The 13838-nt window shown below is 41.6% G+C and overlaps 1 protein-coding gene and 1 long non-coding RNA gene across 4 annotated transcripts in view; one reads left to right on the forward strand and one right to left on the reverse strand.

The window, feature by feature from the left end:
- BIN3 (bridging integrator 3) overlaps positions 1-13838 on the forward strand; it is a 227159-nt gene that overhangs the window by 155299 nt on the left and 58022 nt on the right. The window lies entirely within an intron of this gene.
- The window catches only part of LOC138152034 (uncharacterized), a 41798-nt gene that overhangs the window by 3464 nt on the left and 24496 nt on the right, over positions 1-13838 (reverse strand). For 2 of the 3 annotated variants that reach the window (XR_011166007.1, XR_011166006.1), the window contains exons 2-5: positions 10734-10829; positions 5469-5550; positions 4357-4472; positions 3442-3515 (exon numbers count right to left, since the gene is read on the reverse strand). This is a non-coding gene — a long non-coding RNA (uncharacterized lncRNA). Of the gene's footprint in view, positions 1-3441; positions 3516-4356; positions 4473-5468; positions 5551-10733; positions 10830-12465; positions 12805-13838 lie in introns of those variants that run through there. The other variant, XR_011166008.1, reaches the window with a different exon arrangement.

Consider the following 13838-nt stretch of genomic DNA (forward strand, 5'->3'; position numbering starts at 1 on the left):
TCTCTATCCCTGACTTCTTGGGAAGAAATGGAATAGTGATATAGTAGTCTGAAATATAGGTCAGAAGTCCTTCCCAAAGGCAAAGCCGGCATCTAGCCAAAATGGGGAGGGGCCAACTTGCACTCCTTCTGAGGAGTGCAAAATCTCATCCCCACATCAACTTTCACATGTCTTCATCCTCATTCTGAGCCCAAACTCTACCAGTTCCCATTTTCAATGTCTTACTGACTCAGTTTACCATGTGGCACTCCTCAGAGCCCCTCAGAATTACAAACTTAAAACACCTCGAATATGGAAGAGCCCTACATTTGGAATTCAAAGACCAGAGTTAAAATCCTGTTTATCCTTATTGTCTGAGTGCCTTGAGTAAGTTCCTTAAGCTTCTCAGGGCCATGGTTTTCTCCTCTGTGAAATAAGAAGGTTGGGCTAAATGATCTCTAAAGACTTTTCCATCTCTAAAGCCTATTTTTGTGCCTCAAGAGGACAAATGTGACATTGGGTGGGGGTGGAATATTCTTCCAGGAGAATGGGAAATAGCAAGTCCCAGCCCCTGGTATGCTTTTCAGTGACCTGGCATGATAGGAGTTTGTCCAACTTTCTTGATGAAGGTGTCCTAACATGATGACACTTACTGTGTCATTTTCTGCCTGCCTATTCCTCCCTCCTTCCCTGTTTTTGGGAGTGAAGAGGAGAGAGCAGTATTTGGTGGCTGCTTCATCCATTTCCTGCCCACCTTCTGAATGAGTTCTATCCATTCCTGTAAATTATGGGAGCTCATAGTTCATACATCATGGATACTAAAAGGGTCTTTAAAAATCATCTAAACTAACCCTGGGGCGAAGTGGATAGGCTTAGAATCAGGAAGGCTCATCTTCATGAGTTCAACTCCTGCATCAGATACTTATTAGCTATGTGACCCTGGGCAAGTCACTTAATCCTGTTTGCCCCAGTTCCTCACCTATAAAATGAGCTAGAAAAGGAAATGGCAAATTATTCCAATATCTTTGCTGAGAAAAACCCAAATGGGGTCACAAAGAATCAGACACGACTGAAAATGATTGAACAAAAAAATCCAACCCCTTCATTTTACAGATTAGGCTCAATTGTGTGCAATTTTTGGGCTAGGAAGGAGTGCTAGGGAAAGGACATATCATTCCATTCTAATAGGCATTTATCTAATGACATCTATGTGCCAGGCACTCTCTAAGTACTAGATTTAAAATCTGGAGACATCTGAGTTTGACTCCCTCTTCTGACACTTACTAGACATGTGACTGGACAAGATTAGCTTTTTCACCTTTCTGGGTCTCAGTTTCACTCATCTTTAAAATTTGTGAGGTTGGTCTGAGATGACTTCTGTGGTCCATTCAAGCTCTAAATCTTCAATTCTATGAACCTGTGATCCCCAGTTTTCTCATCCCAGAACTGTTAACTCACAGAACTATGGTAAGGCCCAAACCAATCATTCAGTCAACAAGCCTCTCATAAAGTGCCTACCATGTTCCAGGCACTGTGGCTGGGTGCTAGAGACACAAAACCAAAAATAAAAGTCCCTACCCTCAGAGAGTTTATGAAATAATGTATGGGAATGGTTTGGCAGACCTTAAAATCCATTTACATATCAGCTATTCTTATCATTATGACAAGTATACAAATAGTTCTAGTACAGGGCAGAGTGTGGTAAGTGTTAGGATAACAGGAAGCTGCAAGTGTCTTCAGAGGCCATCCAGTCCACCCCCTCATGTTATAGATGAGGAAACAGAGGCTCAGAGAGGTTAAGGGATTTCTCCAGGGTCACACAGTAAATAACAGAACTAGATCCTCTGTTTCCAACTCCTATGCTATGAGGTTTCAAGAGAGGAAGAGATCATTTGGTATTAGGGAAAAAGGAGATCAGGGAGAGTTTATGGTGTTTGAGCAGAGTCTTGAAGTTTGAGTAAGACCATAACAGACAGAGAATGAAAGGAAGGGCAACCTAGATGAGGAACCAGGGTGAGCAAAGGCAAGAAAGCACTGGGCAAGCCCAGGGAGTGCCGAGCAGTTCATCTTGGCTGGCATATAGGGTATATGGGAAGGGAAATATGAGCTAAGGTGGTTTGGAGTCAGGTCAGAAAAGTGTGCCAGACACAGAAGGTTGGGCTTTATTATGTGGGCAATTGAGTATCATGGAAGGTTTTGGAGTAGGAAAATGAAATAATCAAAGTTGTACATGAAGTAGATTCCTTGGGTACTCATATACCCAATGGATGGGATAAAAACTACAGATTGGAAGACCAGTTCAGAGGCCAGTCTAAGGGAGAAGTGAACTAATCTAGGGTGGTAACAATGGGAGTGGATATGAAGGGATGGATTTAAGAGAGATTGAAGGAGTGGAATTAACTAGACTTGGACGTAGGTGGTGAGAGACAGGGAAGACTGAAAAACAACAAAGTTTTCAGTCTAGGTACCTGGGAGAATGGTGGTGCCATAAACAGAAATGGTAACATCAAGGGGGTGCCTGAGCATGCCTGGCCATTGCTTATTCTCTGCCACAGTGCCACTTCCTCAGTGCTGCCTTCCCTGAACACTCAGCTAGAAATGATCCTTCCCACCTGGAATCTCAGCTCATTAACTGACCTCTCCATTTATTTTCCAACCTGACTTTATGTTGGTTATTCCTCTACTCATTAAATTCCAGTGGTTCCCTATTCCTCGAGGATGAAATATAAACTCTTCGGTTTGGTTTTTAAAGACCTGCATGGCTTGGCTCCAACCATTCTTTCCAGTTTTATTATATATCACTCTCCTTGCTGAACTCCACAGTCCAGTCAAGCTGGCCTTCTCTCAGTTCTTCTTGTATAAAATAAACTCCTGCCTCATAGAACCTTTCACCTCCTTCAAGATGTAGTTCAAGCACCAGTTTCTACATAATGGCTTTCCTTCCCCTTCTCCCAACTGTTAGGGCCCTCGTCCCCAAATCACTTTGTATCAATTTATATTTGTTCTTATTCTGAATGTAATTACATGGATACATATTATCTCCCCTGATAGAACATAGGTTTATCAAGAACAGTTATCATTTCATTTTATTTTTTGTCTTTGATTCCTCTGTGCTCTAGGAAGCGGGAAACCAGAAGTGATCTAGAGAAGATGATTTTAAAGTGGCAAAGTCTACATAATTAGACCATTGTTTTTATTTTGGCTTTTATAAACTCATTCAGTCACATTATGTTCTATATAGGACTATGAAGCAGAAACTCATCAGAAATCATTGCCACTTCATCACATTTTACAATAAACTCCATTTCTTTAAAAAACAAAAAAAAAATGTGCCTGTCACATAGAAGGTGCATAATAAATGCTTGTTGGTTGATTACTTGACTGTTAAGTTAGCAAAGTGTTCTGCTTACTAGCTTTGAATTTTAGGCAGAATTAGAGGGAAATCTGATGAGTCTGGTCTACCTGTTGAGTTCAAAATGCCTATGATGGATCCAGGTTGAGACATCAGCTGAAATGCTGGAGACTCAAACCTAAAACTGTAGAGAGAGGACAGAGATAAATATATGAATTCTGAAATTATGACTATGTGATAGTTGAAGCTGTGAGAGTAAATGAGATCTCTAAGGGTTGGAGTGTAAGGAGAGAAGAGAAGAGGGCCAAGGACAGAACCTTGGGGAATTTTACTATGTTTAAGGGGTGAGAAAATGGTAGGGTAGGAAAAAAAAAGTCAAGTAAGAATAAACCAGGGGAGCTGTTTAACCTTATATGGAGATTAGGTAGACTAAGGGTCATTTAGAGATAGTTAGTGACCCTTGAGAAAGCTTCATTCAAGTGGTGAGTCTAGAAATCAGATTTCAAGGGTTGGAGAGTAAGAAAGGTGAATATGAAGTTGAGGCATCAAGTACAGACTTTCAAAAAGTACGTCAGAGAAAGGAAGGAAAAAGATGTCTGTTGTGAACACCAGAGGGAACAGCAGGGTCAAATGGAGGGCCTTTTAAGGGTAAATGATAGCTGAGAGCATCTGTAAGCATAGGAAGTGGACAGGGAGAGATTAAAGATGTGACAGAGAAAAGGGATGCTGAAGGAGCAAGGTCCTGGAACAGAAAATATGGCATCAAAGGCACAGGGCAGGAGCTTAACCTGGGCAAAGAGGATGATCTCTCTTTCCTTTGAGACAGGAGGGAAAAGGGAGATGATGAATCAAGACACTAAGACATTCTGATGTGCAAAGAAGAGAAGGTGAAGGAGTTCATGTCTGTCCTCTGACAATGAGAGGGCTGGGGATGAGTTCTGATGAAAGCAGATGTTTGCAGTGATTGCTATAGAGAATGTGATAGGGGTCAGTAAGAGATGAGTTCAAGGAACTGCTTGACCTACCTTAAGAGTCCTGCTGACATCAGATGGCCTGAATTTGTTTTGGAGCCAACAGGTAATCTTATGTGATTTTTCTCCAGCAATGTTCAGCAACCAGGGAGCAGCAGAGGAGAGAGTAACTAGTAGAGATTAGAGACTAACAAAATGAGAATGGTGTCAGATCAAGATGACAAGGTGATCTTGGGTGCCAGGTAAATGAATCATAAAAATGGTAGGCCATGAGGTCCAGGTTGGTTAGGGGGACAAATGAAACATGTGTAATGAGGGATAGGATTTGATCAGCTTTAATTTGGTTCCCCTTAGAGGCAGCTAGGTGGCCTAGAGAATAGAGCACTGGCCCTGGAATCAGGAGGACCTGGGTTCAAATCCAGCCTCAGACACTTAACACTTACTAGCCTTGTAACCTTGGGCAAGTCACTTAGCCCCAATTGCCCTGCCTTCCCCCTCCAAAAAAGAAAAAAATAATAAATAAATACTTCTAATTTGATTCCCTTTATTCTAAGCACCTGGATACCTCTTCAGGGTCCAACTTCCAACCCCACTCCTCTTTCTTCTTCTCTTGCTCACCCTAGAGGTGAGAAGCACTACTATTCAGGTTCCTTCATTCCCCACATTAAAACCATCATGTGTGTGACATAATAACTGTATATCAATTCATATCTCAAGGGCATTGAAAAGAAATCACGATTACTGAGCACTGTCACCTCCAGATTAGATCTCTTATTAGGCTAGGTCAGAAGGAACATTTAGAATGTGCTTTGCCTATTGTATGGGCCTAATACATTGTGGAAACGTGGAATCTGTTGGTTCAAGTGGATTCAAGACCAACAAGGCCCAAGATAATCAACCCCAATCAGGCCCTATAATCTATCCATCTGTAGGCACTTTCCACTGGCTGGTCCTGGGGAGAATTCACATTATCCCAGAACTTGTATCCACAATCTTGACTGTCATGCACTATATACAATGAGAAGCATCTAGGTGATGCCGTGGATAGAGCACTGGGTTTGGAATCAGGAAGACTCATCTTCCTGAGTTCAAATCTGACCTCAGACACTTACTAATTGTGTGACCCTGGGCAAGTCACTTAACTCTGTTGGCCTTAGTTTCCTCACCTGTAAAATGAACTGGAGAAGGAATCGGCAAACCACTCTAGTATCTTTGCCAAGAAAACCCCAAAATGGGGTCACAAAGAATCTGAAATGATAGAACAACAGTAACAAAAAGAAAAATATATACGAGAATTATTAATATAAACTCACAGATAGCAGAACTGACATCCCATGCTGGAAGGGTAGAATTGGGAAAAAGGACTTTGGGTTTTGAATCTTTTTTGGGGGGCAGGGCCTGGGAAGAGGGAGGGATTCCTGAATTCTAAACTAAGCTTAGCAACCATCAGCAATGACATATTCAAATAAATAAAGCACATTTTCATGGGTATATGTAAAATTACAAACTCTAATTTATTTGTAATTTTAATTCCTTAAAATAACAATCATCAGAGCTGACATTCATTCACACTATAGACCAAAAGGTATATAGAATACAAGTGTTTATTATTTGTTGACTATAAAATGAAATTTACTTCAGTAAGGCAAAATACAACTTTAAAGGCTGTCCTCCAACATGATGTCTCCCTTGAATGTGTCAGAATCATACAGGGGCCTTTGAAAGACATAACAACAAAGCTAACTTTGGCCACTGACCTCATCATCAATGTCAAATGAGTCATAAAATTGGTACATACTGGCCAAGGCATTTGCCAACATCCATGGAGAATGCCTAGCATAGAGTACAAATAGAAGGATTTTCTGTAGATGGGAAGGTCCCCCAGATGTTCTTGCTTGTGGATGACATTTGGCTGACTATATCAGGTCCCAGAATATTGCCGTTTCCTGAATTTCTAAGTAAGATGACATTTACATAAGGTTTACAAAGAGCTTAATTAAAAAAAAAATACTATTCGATTCCACATTCCCCTCTGATCACTTTTTCTTCTATGTATATTTTTTTAGATTTCAATGCTAATATCATTATTGTTTTGCATAATCATAGTATATATTATTCAAATGCTTCTTTCTTCACTCTGCATCACTTAATAAATGTCCTTCCACATTTCTTTATACTCATATTTGTATTTCTTGTAATGCAATAATATCCCATTATGTTAATATATCACAGTTTGTTCAGCCATTCTCCAATTGTTGGACATATGGGAAGCTTTTTGCTATTAAAAATAAAGCTGCTATGAATATTTTTGTACAGATAAATAAGTCCTTTTTTTCTTTTATATTATGTTTAGGACATTGGTCCAGTAGCAGGACCCCTGGGCAAAGGGGTATGAATAATTTTGTAGCTTTCTCTCTCTTTTTTTTTAATTGCCATATTGCTTTCCAAACACCCTAATTCACAGCCCTGCCTGAAGTGTGATAGCAGTGTGCCTATTCTTTCAAAACCACTCCCACATTGAATTTTATAATTTTAACTATCTTTGGTGGTTTACTGGGTGTAAGATACTACCTCAGAGTTGGTATTTGGTGAGTTTTGGTGGGGGGTGCATTCTCTCATTGTTCTTTCCAAATAATTTTTTTTTAATGGTTCTTGATAATTTGCATTTCTTCCTCTGAGAACTGCCTGTTCATATCCTTTGACCATTTATCCATTGAGGAATGGAGCTTATTCTTAAAAATTTGTGCTTTGATTCCTTTTGCTGAAACTTCAAGATAATGTTTCCTCTCAGCTGTGCTGAAACAGAAGACTTCCTCTGTCTTCATTCTTGTTTATTACTTAAAATTCCCTTGGCTCTTTTTTGGTCAGTGTTTCCCAGACTTCTATATTATATAAATAAAGGTTAATGATAAAAGGTAAATAGGCTTATTTTCACCTTTAAAGTATTATTAAATTATGCAAGCCTCCAATATACTTATGTATATTGTTCAGTGTAAAAAATGGTTTAATTTCGATCTATTTTCTTCAAAATTTTCTTGAACTACCTCTGTCTCTGAGGGGATTCTCAACCCTCATACCCCTAGACTAGCATTTATGTGTCTCACCAATATAATTCAAGTCCTAGAGCATTCTTTTTGGGAAGTACAGTGCTTTGTGGGCTCTTTTTGTCTGAAACCCTAGCTGTTTAATGATGAGAAAAAGAGGAACAAAATACCCTTCTCCCCCATAATAGTAGAAAGGTTGCTCAGGATAGTTCTATAGTATATGCCCGGCAAACTGTCCAGGTTCTAACTTCTATGAGAGTCCCTCTAGATTTCAGCATAGTTCATGTCCTCAAAACCTCCCTTTCCTCTGCTTGAGAGTTTCCCAGTTCTTGTGTGCATTGACATCTTCGGAATAGCTTTTAACAGCCTCATTCGTCTTTTGATTTAAGGTAGAAGTAATTAGATTATCTCAGAGAATACCTAAGCATCCCCAGCGATCTGAAAGTCATGGTGCTTCTACCTAATGCCCTGGCAGCCTGGAAATCTGTCCTGCCTGTTTGGTGGAGAGTTAAACTCAAAAGAGGCCCCTGCAGCTTGAGCCAGGGCATCTCTCAAGTGTCGAATCTTAACTCCACTGGCAGATTCATTTTCTTTTATATCTGCCCCTCCTTTATAACAAAGACTGTGGATTCATCTTGGAAAATGACCATTTTCCTTCTCCAGAGCCCCTGCCCAGAGATAAAAATATCCTTCTCACAACTTCCTTATTCTTCCCTTCTGTCCTCCCAAGGCCAAGGTAGAGGGAACAAATTCCTCACTCCCTCTCATCACTCCCTTTCTCCCTTGTCTTTTTGCACACTAATTTATTCCATCCCTCACTCAACTCCAGCTTCAGTTACCCAATCTACCCTCTGTGAGGGTGGGGCTCCTCCTCCTTATTTGAGGTTCTGCTTGATACGCTGAGTCATCATCTCCATCTCCTCCCCATACCCTCCCAGATCTCCAGGGCTTGTTCGGGTTTAGTAGGAAAAGAGAACTTCCCTTATTTCTTTGTGGGTAATGGAGGAAGGAGGATGGATTGGCTCTGCCTCCTGGCCTTCATCAATATCAGAATTTTCCTGGACTTCAGTCCAATTTTTTTTCTCCCTTAAATTGCTATTCTCCCTAACCCTACTGAGAACTCCCAGATTTCTTAACTTCATAGTCCCTTGGGAAGAACTGCAATAAGAAACAAAAAACCTGACTTCTAAGACACCACTCTACCACCATCACCACCACCACCACCACCACCACTTAGCAGCTGTATGACCCTGAGCAAGTCACATAGCTAGTAATGGGGGTGGTTTGTGTGAAAAAAGAAAGACTTGAAGGTTTTAGGGGACTGAAATCTCAAAATGAGTCAGAAGTGTGATGTGGCAGCCAAAAAAAGTTTGTGTGATCTTGGGTTATGTTACTAAAAGCAAGAGTCCAGAGGAAAGGAAGTGATAGTCCTTCTGTGCTCTGCCCTGGGCAGTCCCCATCTAGAGTACTGTGTCCAGTTCTAAGTATAATATATTAGAAAGAACATTGATAAACTGGGATTGTGGGTGACCAAGATGGTGAGAAGACTTGAAACCAAGCAATGACTGAAATAATTGTTGTTTAGCTAGATAAATTGATACTAGCCTAGATAAGAGAACTTAAGAGGGTCATGAGAGGTGTCTTGTAATATTTGAAGGACAATCATGGGGAAGAGGGATTTGATTTGTTCTTTTTGATCCCAAAATGCAGGACCAGGAATGATTGAGTAGAGGTTATAGGGATGAAGATTTCAACTCAACATAAAGAAATTAGAACTGTCCAAAGATAAAGTGAGTCCTGGAGGAGGATTCCTTGGAGGTAGTCCATTCCCAGTCACTGGAAATCTCCAGGCAAAAGTTGAATGCAGCAGAACCAGGAATCTCTTAAAAGATATTCTAGAAGGGATCCATGCTTTGGAGAGGGTTTAGACTGGATGGCCCCTAAGGTCCTTTCCAACTCTGGGATGCTATGATTCTCTAGGATTCAGTTGATCTGCCTATAAATGGATGTGATATTGGAAATTAAAAACAGAAATCTCTTAAGGGCCTTTCCAGCTACCAGAGCTATGACTCTGTCACCTTTGATATACAGGTGGATCCTAAGGGAAAATGAGCTCATAGAGACTTAGGGTCATTCTGGGGACTTGACCCCATTGGAGCATCAGATTCTTTCTCCAACTCAGGCCTCCAACTGAACGAAAACTCTAGGTAAGTCTCTAAAATAAAGTTTAGGTATGACTTTTGTCTACCATTTTCCCAAAAGTGGGTGACAAAGTGCTCAGGTACATAACAACATTTTTATTTCCTCCACCACAGAAATTATCTAAAACACAAAGAACACAAAAGATTCACATGAAGAAATACATTTTTGTTCTCATCAAACACTCAACTGGCCCATTACACTCATTATGTCTTATCACTCACCCCCTGGAAAGACAAAGACAATTTTGTGGGACTGATGAGTAGATATTTCACATTCACTGCACTGTCTGAGCAATTCACAAAGCTGAGCTCTCCTAGACAGCAAGGCTTTCTTTGGTCCTTCAGGTAAAGAGGGATCCTGGTCGTGTTTCACTTCTCCTAGATGCATGCTCTTATGGAAATCTCCACTGGTTGGCCAGGAACTCTTGACTCATGAAGTGGCTGCCAAGGCTGGAAATGTCCTTTTCTTCCTGTATTTCTAGCCTGTGCTGTGTCTTTCTACTGCAATTCACCGTTGCAATGATGGGGAAGAGAAGACCCCTCCCATCCCGTTGAAAGTCCAGGGGAGAGAAAGTGATAGAAAAGATTCACAGGAACAGAGCCAATGCTACGGCTTGCTCTTTATAGAGCAGGGAGGGGGCCAGGCAGGCAGGCAGGGATCCTTCTAACAAGAGTCCATCTTTTGGGGTGCCTCAGTCACCAATTATCTTTGACATAGCCCCAGTCTCTAGGAACCAATCAGGAGTTCACCATGTCCACCCAGTAAGGGGTCCATATGCCCAGTTCCAAGGGAGATTCCTCTTTCTAGAAAAGGTCCATGCCCTGTAATTTCATCAAATGAATTGGAGGGATAAATCAAACTGATGTCCTCTTAATCACCTTGGCTACAATTATCATTCCTGTCTCTTTCTTCTTTCTTCTACTTGAAACCATTTTCTATGCAACTGCCCTGAAAGTGACCAGTAGAACCATTAGTTCTGACCCAGAACTTCTTCTCTCTCTTTTCTATGCAGCCTCTAAGGCTGAGATGCAACAGAATATGGGTTAATTCTCTGCCACTCGAGCTAATTTTGGTCTATCAATAAACACAAATAAAATAGAGGTTCTCCACCAGCCAACACTGCACCATACATATGTGGAACCATTGATTACAGTAAAAGGGGAGACTGTGAATAAGTTCACTTACCTGTGTACGATGCTTTCCAGAGATGTCCACATAGATGATGAGGTTGACTCACACATTGCCAGAGATATCTCAGTGTTTGGGAGTCTCCAAAGAAAACTGTGGGAGAGAAGAGCTATTAGACTGCCTACCAAACTGAAGGTCTACGGAGCTGTTGTGCTGACCTCCTTGTTGTATTCCTGTGAAATCTGGACAGTCTACCAGCGCCATGCCAGGAAACTGAATCACTTCCATTTGAATTGTCTTAGGAAGATTCTGAAGGTCGCCTGGCAGGAGAAGGTACCAGACACTGAGGTCCTTTCTGGAACTAAACTGCCAAGCATTCAAACTCTACTGCAGAGAATACAACTCCAATGGGTTGGCCACATAGCCCACTTGCCAAAGTTACATTTACCTAAAATACTATTTTAGGGAGAACTTACACAAGGCAAGTGCTCACATGGAGGTCAGAAGAAGCAGTACAAGGACACTCTCAAGGTCTCTCTGAAGGACTTTAATATCAATTGTGAGACATGGGACAGGACCACCCAGCATGGCATGCCACATTAAAGAAAGCACTGTGCTATATGAGCAAGGCAGAATCATAGTAGCAGAGAGGAAAAACAAGATACTCCAATCTAGAGACATGTCCAACCCAAATGGTCAAACTATTTGTTCCTGACCTATGGTAGACTAGCATTCTGTGTTCCTATTGGACTGATCAGCCACAGTCAAGAACACCGTACCTTGATCCCAACATTGTAATATCATTGGTCCTCTTTGAGTACAAAGGATGAACAATAACAGCTTTCTCTGCCTTCTCTTTTGGTAATGCCCACCATGGCTTCTTTCTCCCTTCCTTATCCACACTAAACTCCCACTTTCCCTTCCTCTCCCCCCTTCCATTCCTTTTTACACTTTCTTATCTAGGAGGATCTAGCAAATCCTGATGATCCCAACCAAGCAAGGCCAAGCAATTTCCCATTACATTGTATCCCTGAGCAGATGTTTCTAGGGGCTAAAGGTCATTGCCACTCTCTCCTTCTATGGAAATACAAAATATTCCAAGAACCCCATAAGTCAACTAATGAATATCCCCATGTACTTTGTAGGAGGGAGAGCCTGCACCTATGTAGGGGGAAGAGAGCTGGATTTTCGGTAGAGGATCTAGGGTCCAATCCTGACTCTGCTGTTCACTTTGTGACCTTGGGCAAGTAGCTTCCTCTCTCTGGGCCTCAGATCCCTCATCCATAAAATGAGGGGGTTAAGTTAAATAGCAAAATGTCAGGATGACCATTAAGGTCTCTTTCAACCTTAAATTAATGAACCTATAATCTGATTTCCTAGAAATTTAAAGATAAGCAACTTTAGCTATCTCTTCAAAACATAGCCCTGGTTACACATATACTCATCTTTCCACACAATCACATTTAGCAGCCCTACACATTTTTCCTACAAGCAGGAGCTTGCGCATGCACACACACACACACACACACACACACACACACACACACACACACACCCCAACATTCTCTCTCTCTTTCCCTCCTTCCCTCCCCCTCTCCCTCTCTCTCTAGCTGTGTTCCTCTCCCTGCACACACCCTCCCATCTTAGCCAATCCTACATAGCCTATGCATGTAAGCAATAACTCAAGAATTCCATGGTTTTCCCACTCAATTCCTCTGACCCCTCCACACCCTCAAAGGGAGGAACCAGCTCTGACCAGCAAGACAAAGATATCACAGATTTTCCAGACCTGGGTGCAGCTGCCTTTGTGGGAAGGGTCTTGGAAGGTTTTTCAGCTTTCTTTCTAACCTCCTCCTGCCTTATATTCTCTGCCCAGTCACCCTAGTCCAACACACACACACACACACACACACACACACACATTATTAAAAACAAAAAAAGAAAAAAGTATTGAAAAGCAAAAAAAAAAAACCTGCCATCACCAGTCAGCTCATTCTCTTAATGCTATCTGATGAGGGCTGAAATAAAAGGAAATATTTCAGGTGCTTTTCCTCATACTTCCTGGATTTTGTACCAAAACACAGGACACTCACCCTTTAAAAAAAATTTCTGTTTCCTTTCTGAAAATAACTCTGAAACTATCATTTCCTCCCACTGCCTTTTCTCTATAAGCAAACTTACTGGGTAGGGTGGCAGGGAGCCACTGTACCACTGACTGGAGGAGTCATTCTCTGTCCCTGTACTAGCTGACTAATAGGGGGCCTTGAACCATCTGTTGCCAGCTGGGGGGGGCAGAAAAAGGAAGAAAGGGAGGGAGGGAGAGAGAGACAGAGAGAGACAAGAGAGGAGAGAAAGAAAGAGATAAGAGAGAGACAAGAGAGGAGACACAGAGAGAAGGAGAGAGAAAGTGACTGTATCCAGGTATATGTGTCTCTCTGTGTGTGTAGAGCTTGGAGGCTGACACTTGAAAGGACAAGAAGTAGGGAAATGACAAACCTTACTTCCTTGCCTTTTTCTTTGGACAAGTGACATCTGTCCGGGAACCCAAGTCTTTAAATTAAATCCAGTTTCTCCTCCAATTACCTCCCCACCCACAAAATGCCTCTGTTCCCCATATTGAGAAGATTTTGGGAGATCAACACTCCTTTCTGTTCAGATTCTTGTTCATCAATGGCTTCTCATTTCAAGGAGCAGGCCAGCTGCACTCCTGCCCTTAGCTTGTTCAGAAAACTCCCTCTCCTTTCTGACATGTGGGGGAAATTATAGTAACAAACTAGAGGAAGAGGATGAACATAGACATGCTTTTGCTTATGGGAGAGGAGAAATGGGTCAAGGGAGAAATGTTTCCCTCCAGTTTTCAAAATCCAATGACTTTTTCTGTTCCATATCATTTCCCAGACATTCCTCCTCATTATGGCAAAGATCAAGTTCCTAAGAGGATCCACTGGGAATCAAGAAGCAAGAGAGTTGGAAAGCTCCCAAGAAAGGAAGAAGTCCTTCCTCCTGTTGCCCTAACTGGGACCCTACCCCAGTCTCAAGTTTAAGAGGCTCCTCAGTCCCATCCTGATCTCACTTTTTAGAGTCTGAGTTGTTGAGTTGGAAGGATCCTAAAAGACCATCTAGTCAGTCCATGGACTCCTTGGATAGGTGGGGGCATGATAA

This window comes from Petaurus breviceps, unplaced genomic scaffold, assembly GCF_028583685.1.
Source record: "Petaurus breviceps papuanus isolate PSGF00001 unplaced genomic scaffold, PetGlider_PUasm1.0 90919, whole genome shotgun sequence".
Taxonomy (NCBI): domain Eukaryota; kingdom Metazoa; phylum Chordata; class Mammalia; order Diprotodontia; family Petauridae; genus Petaurus; species Petaurus breviceps.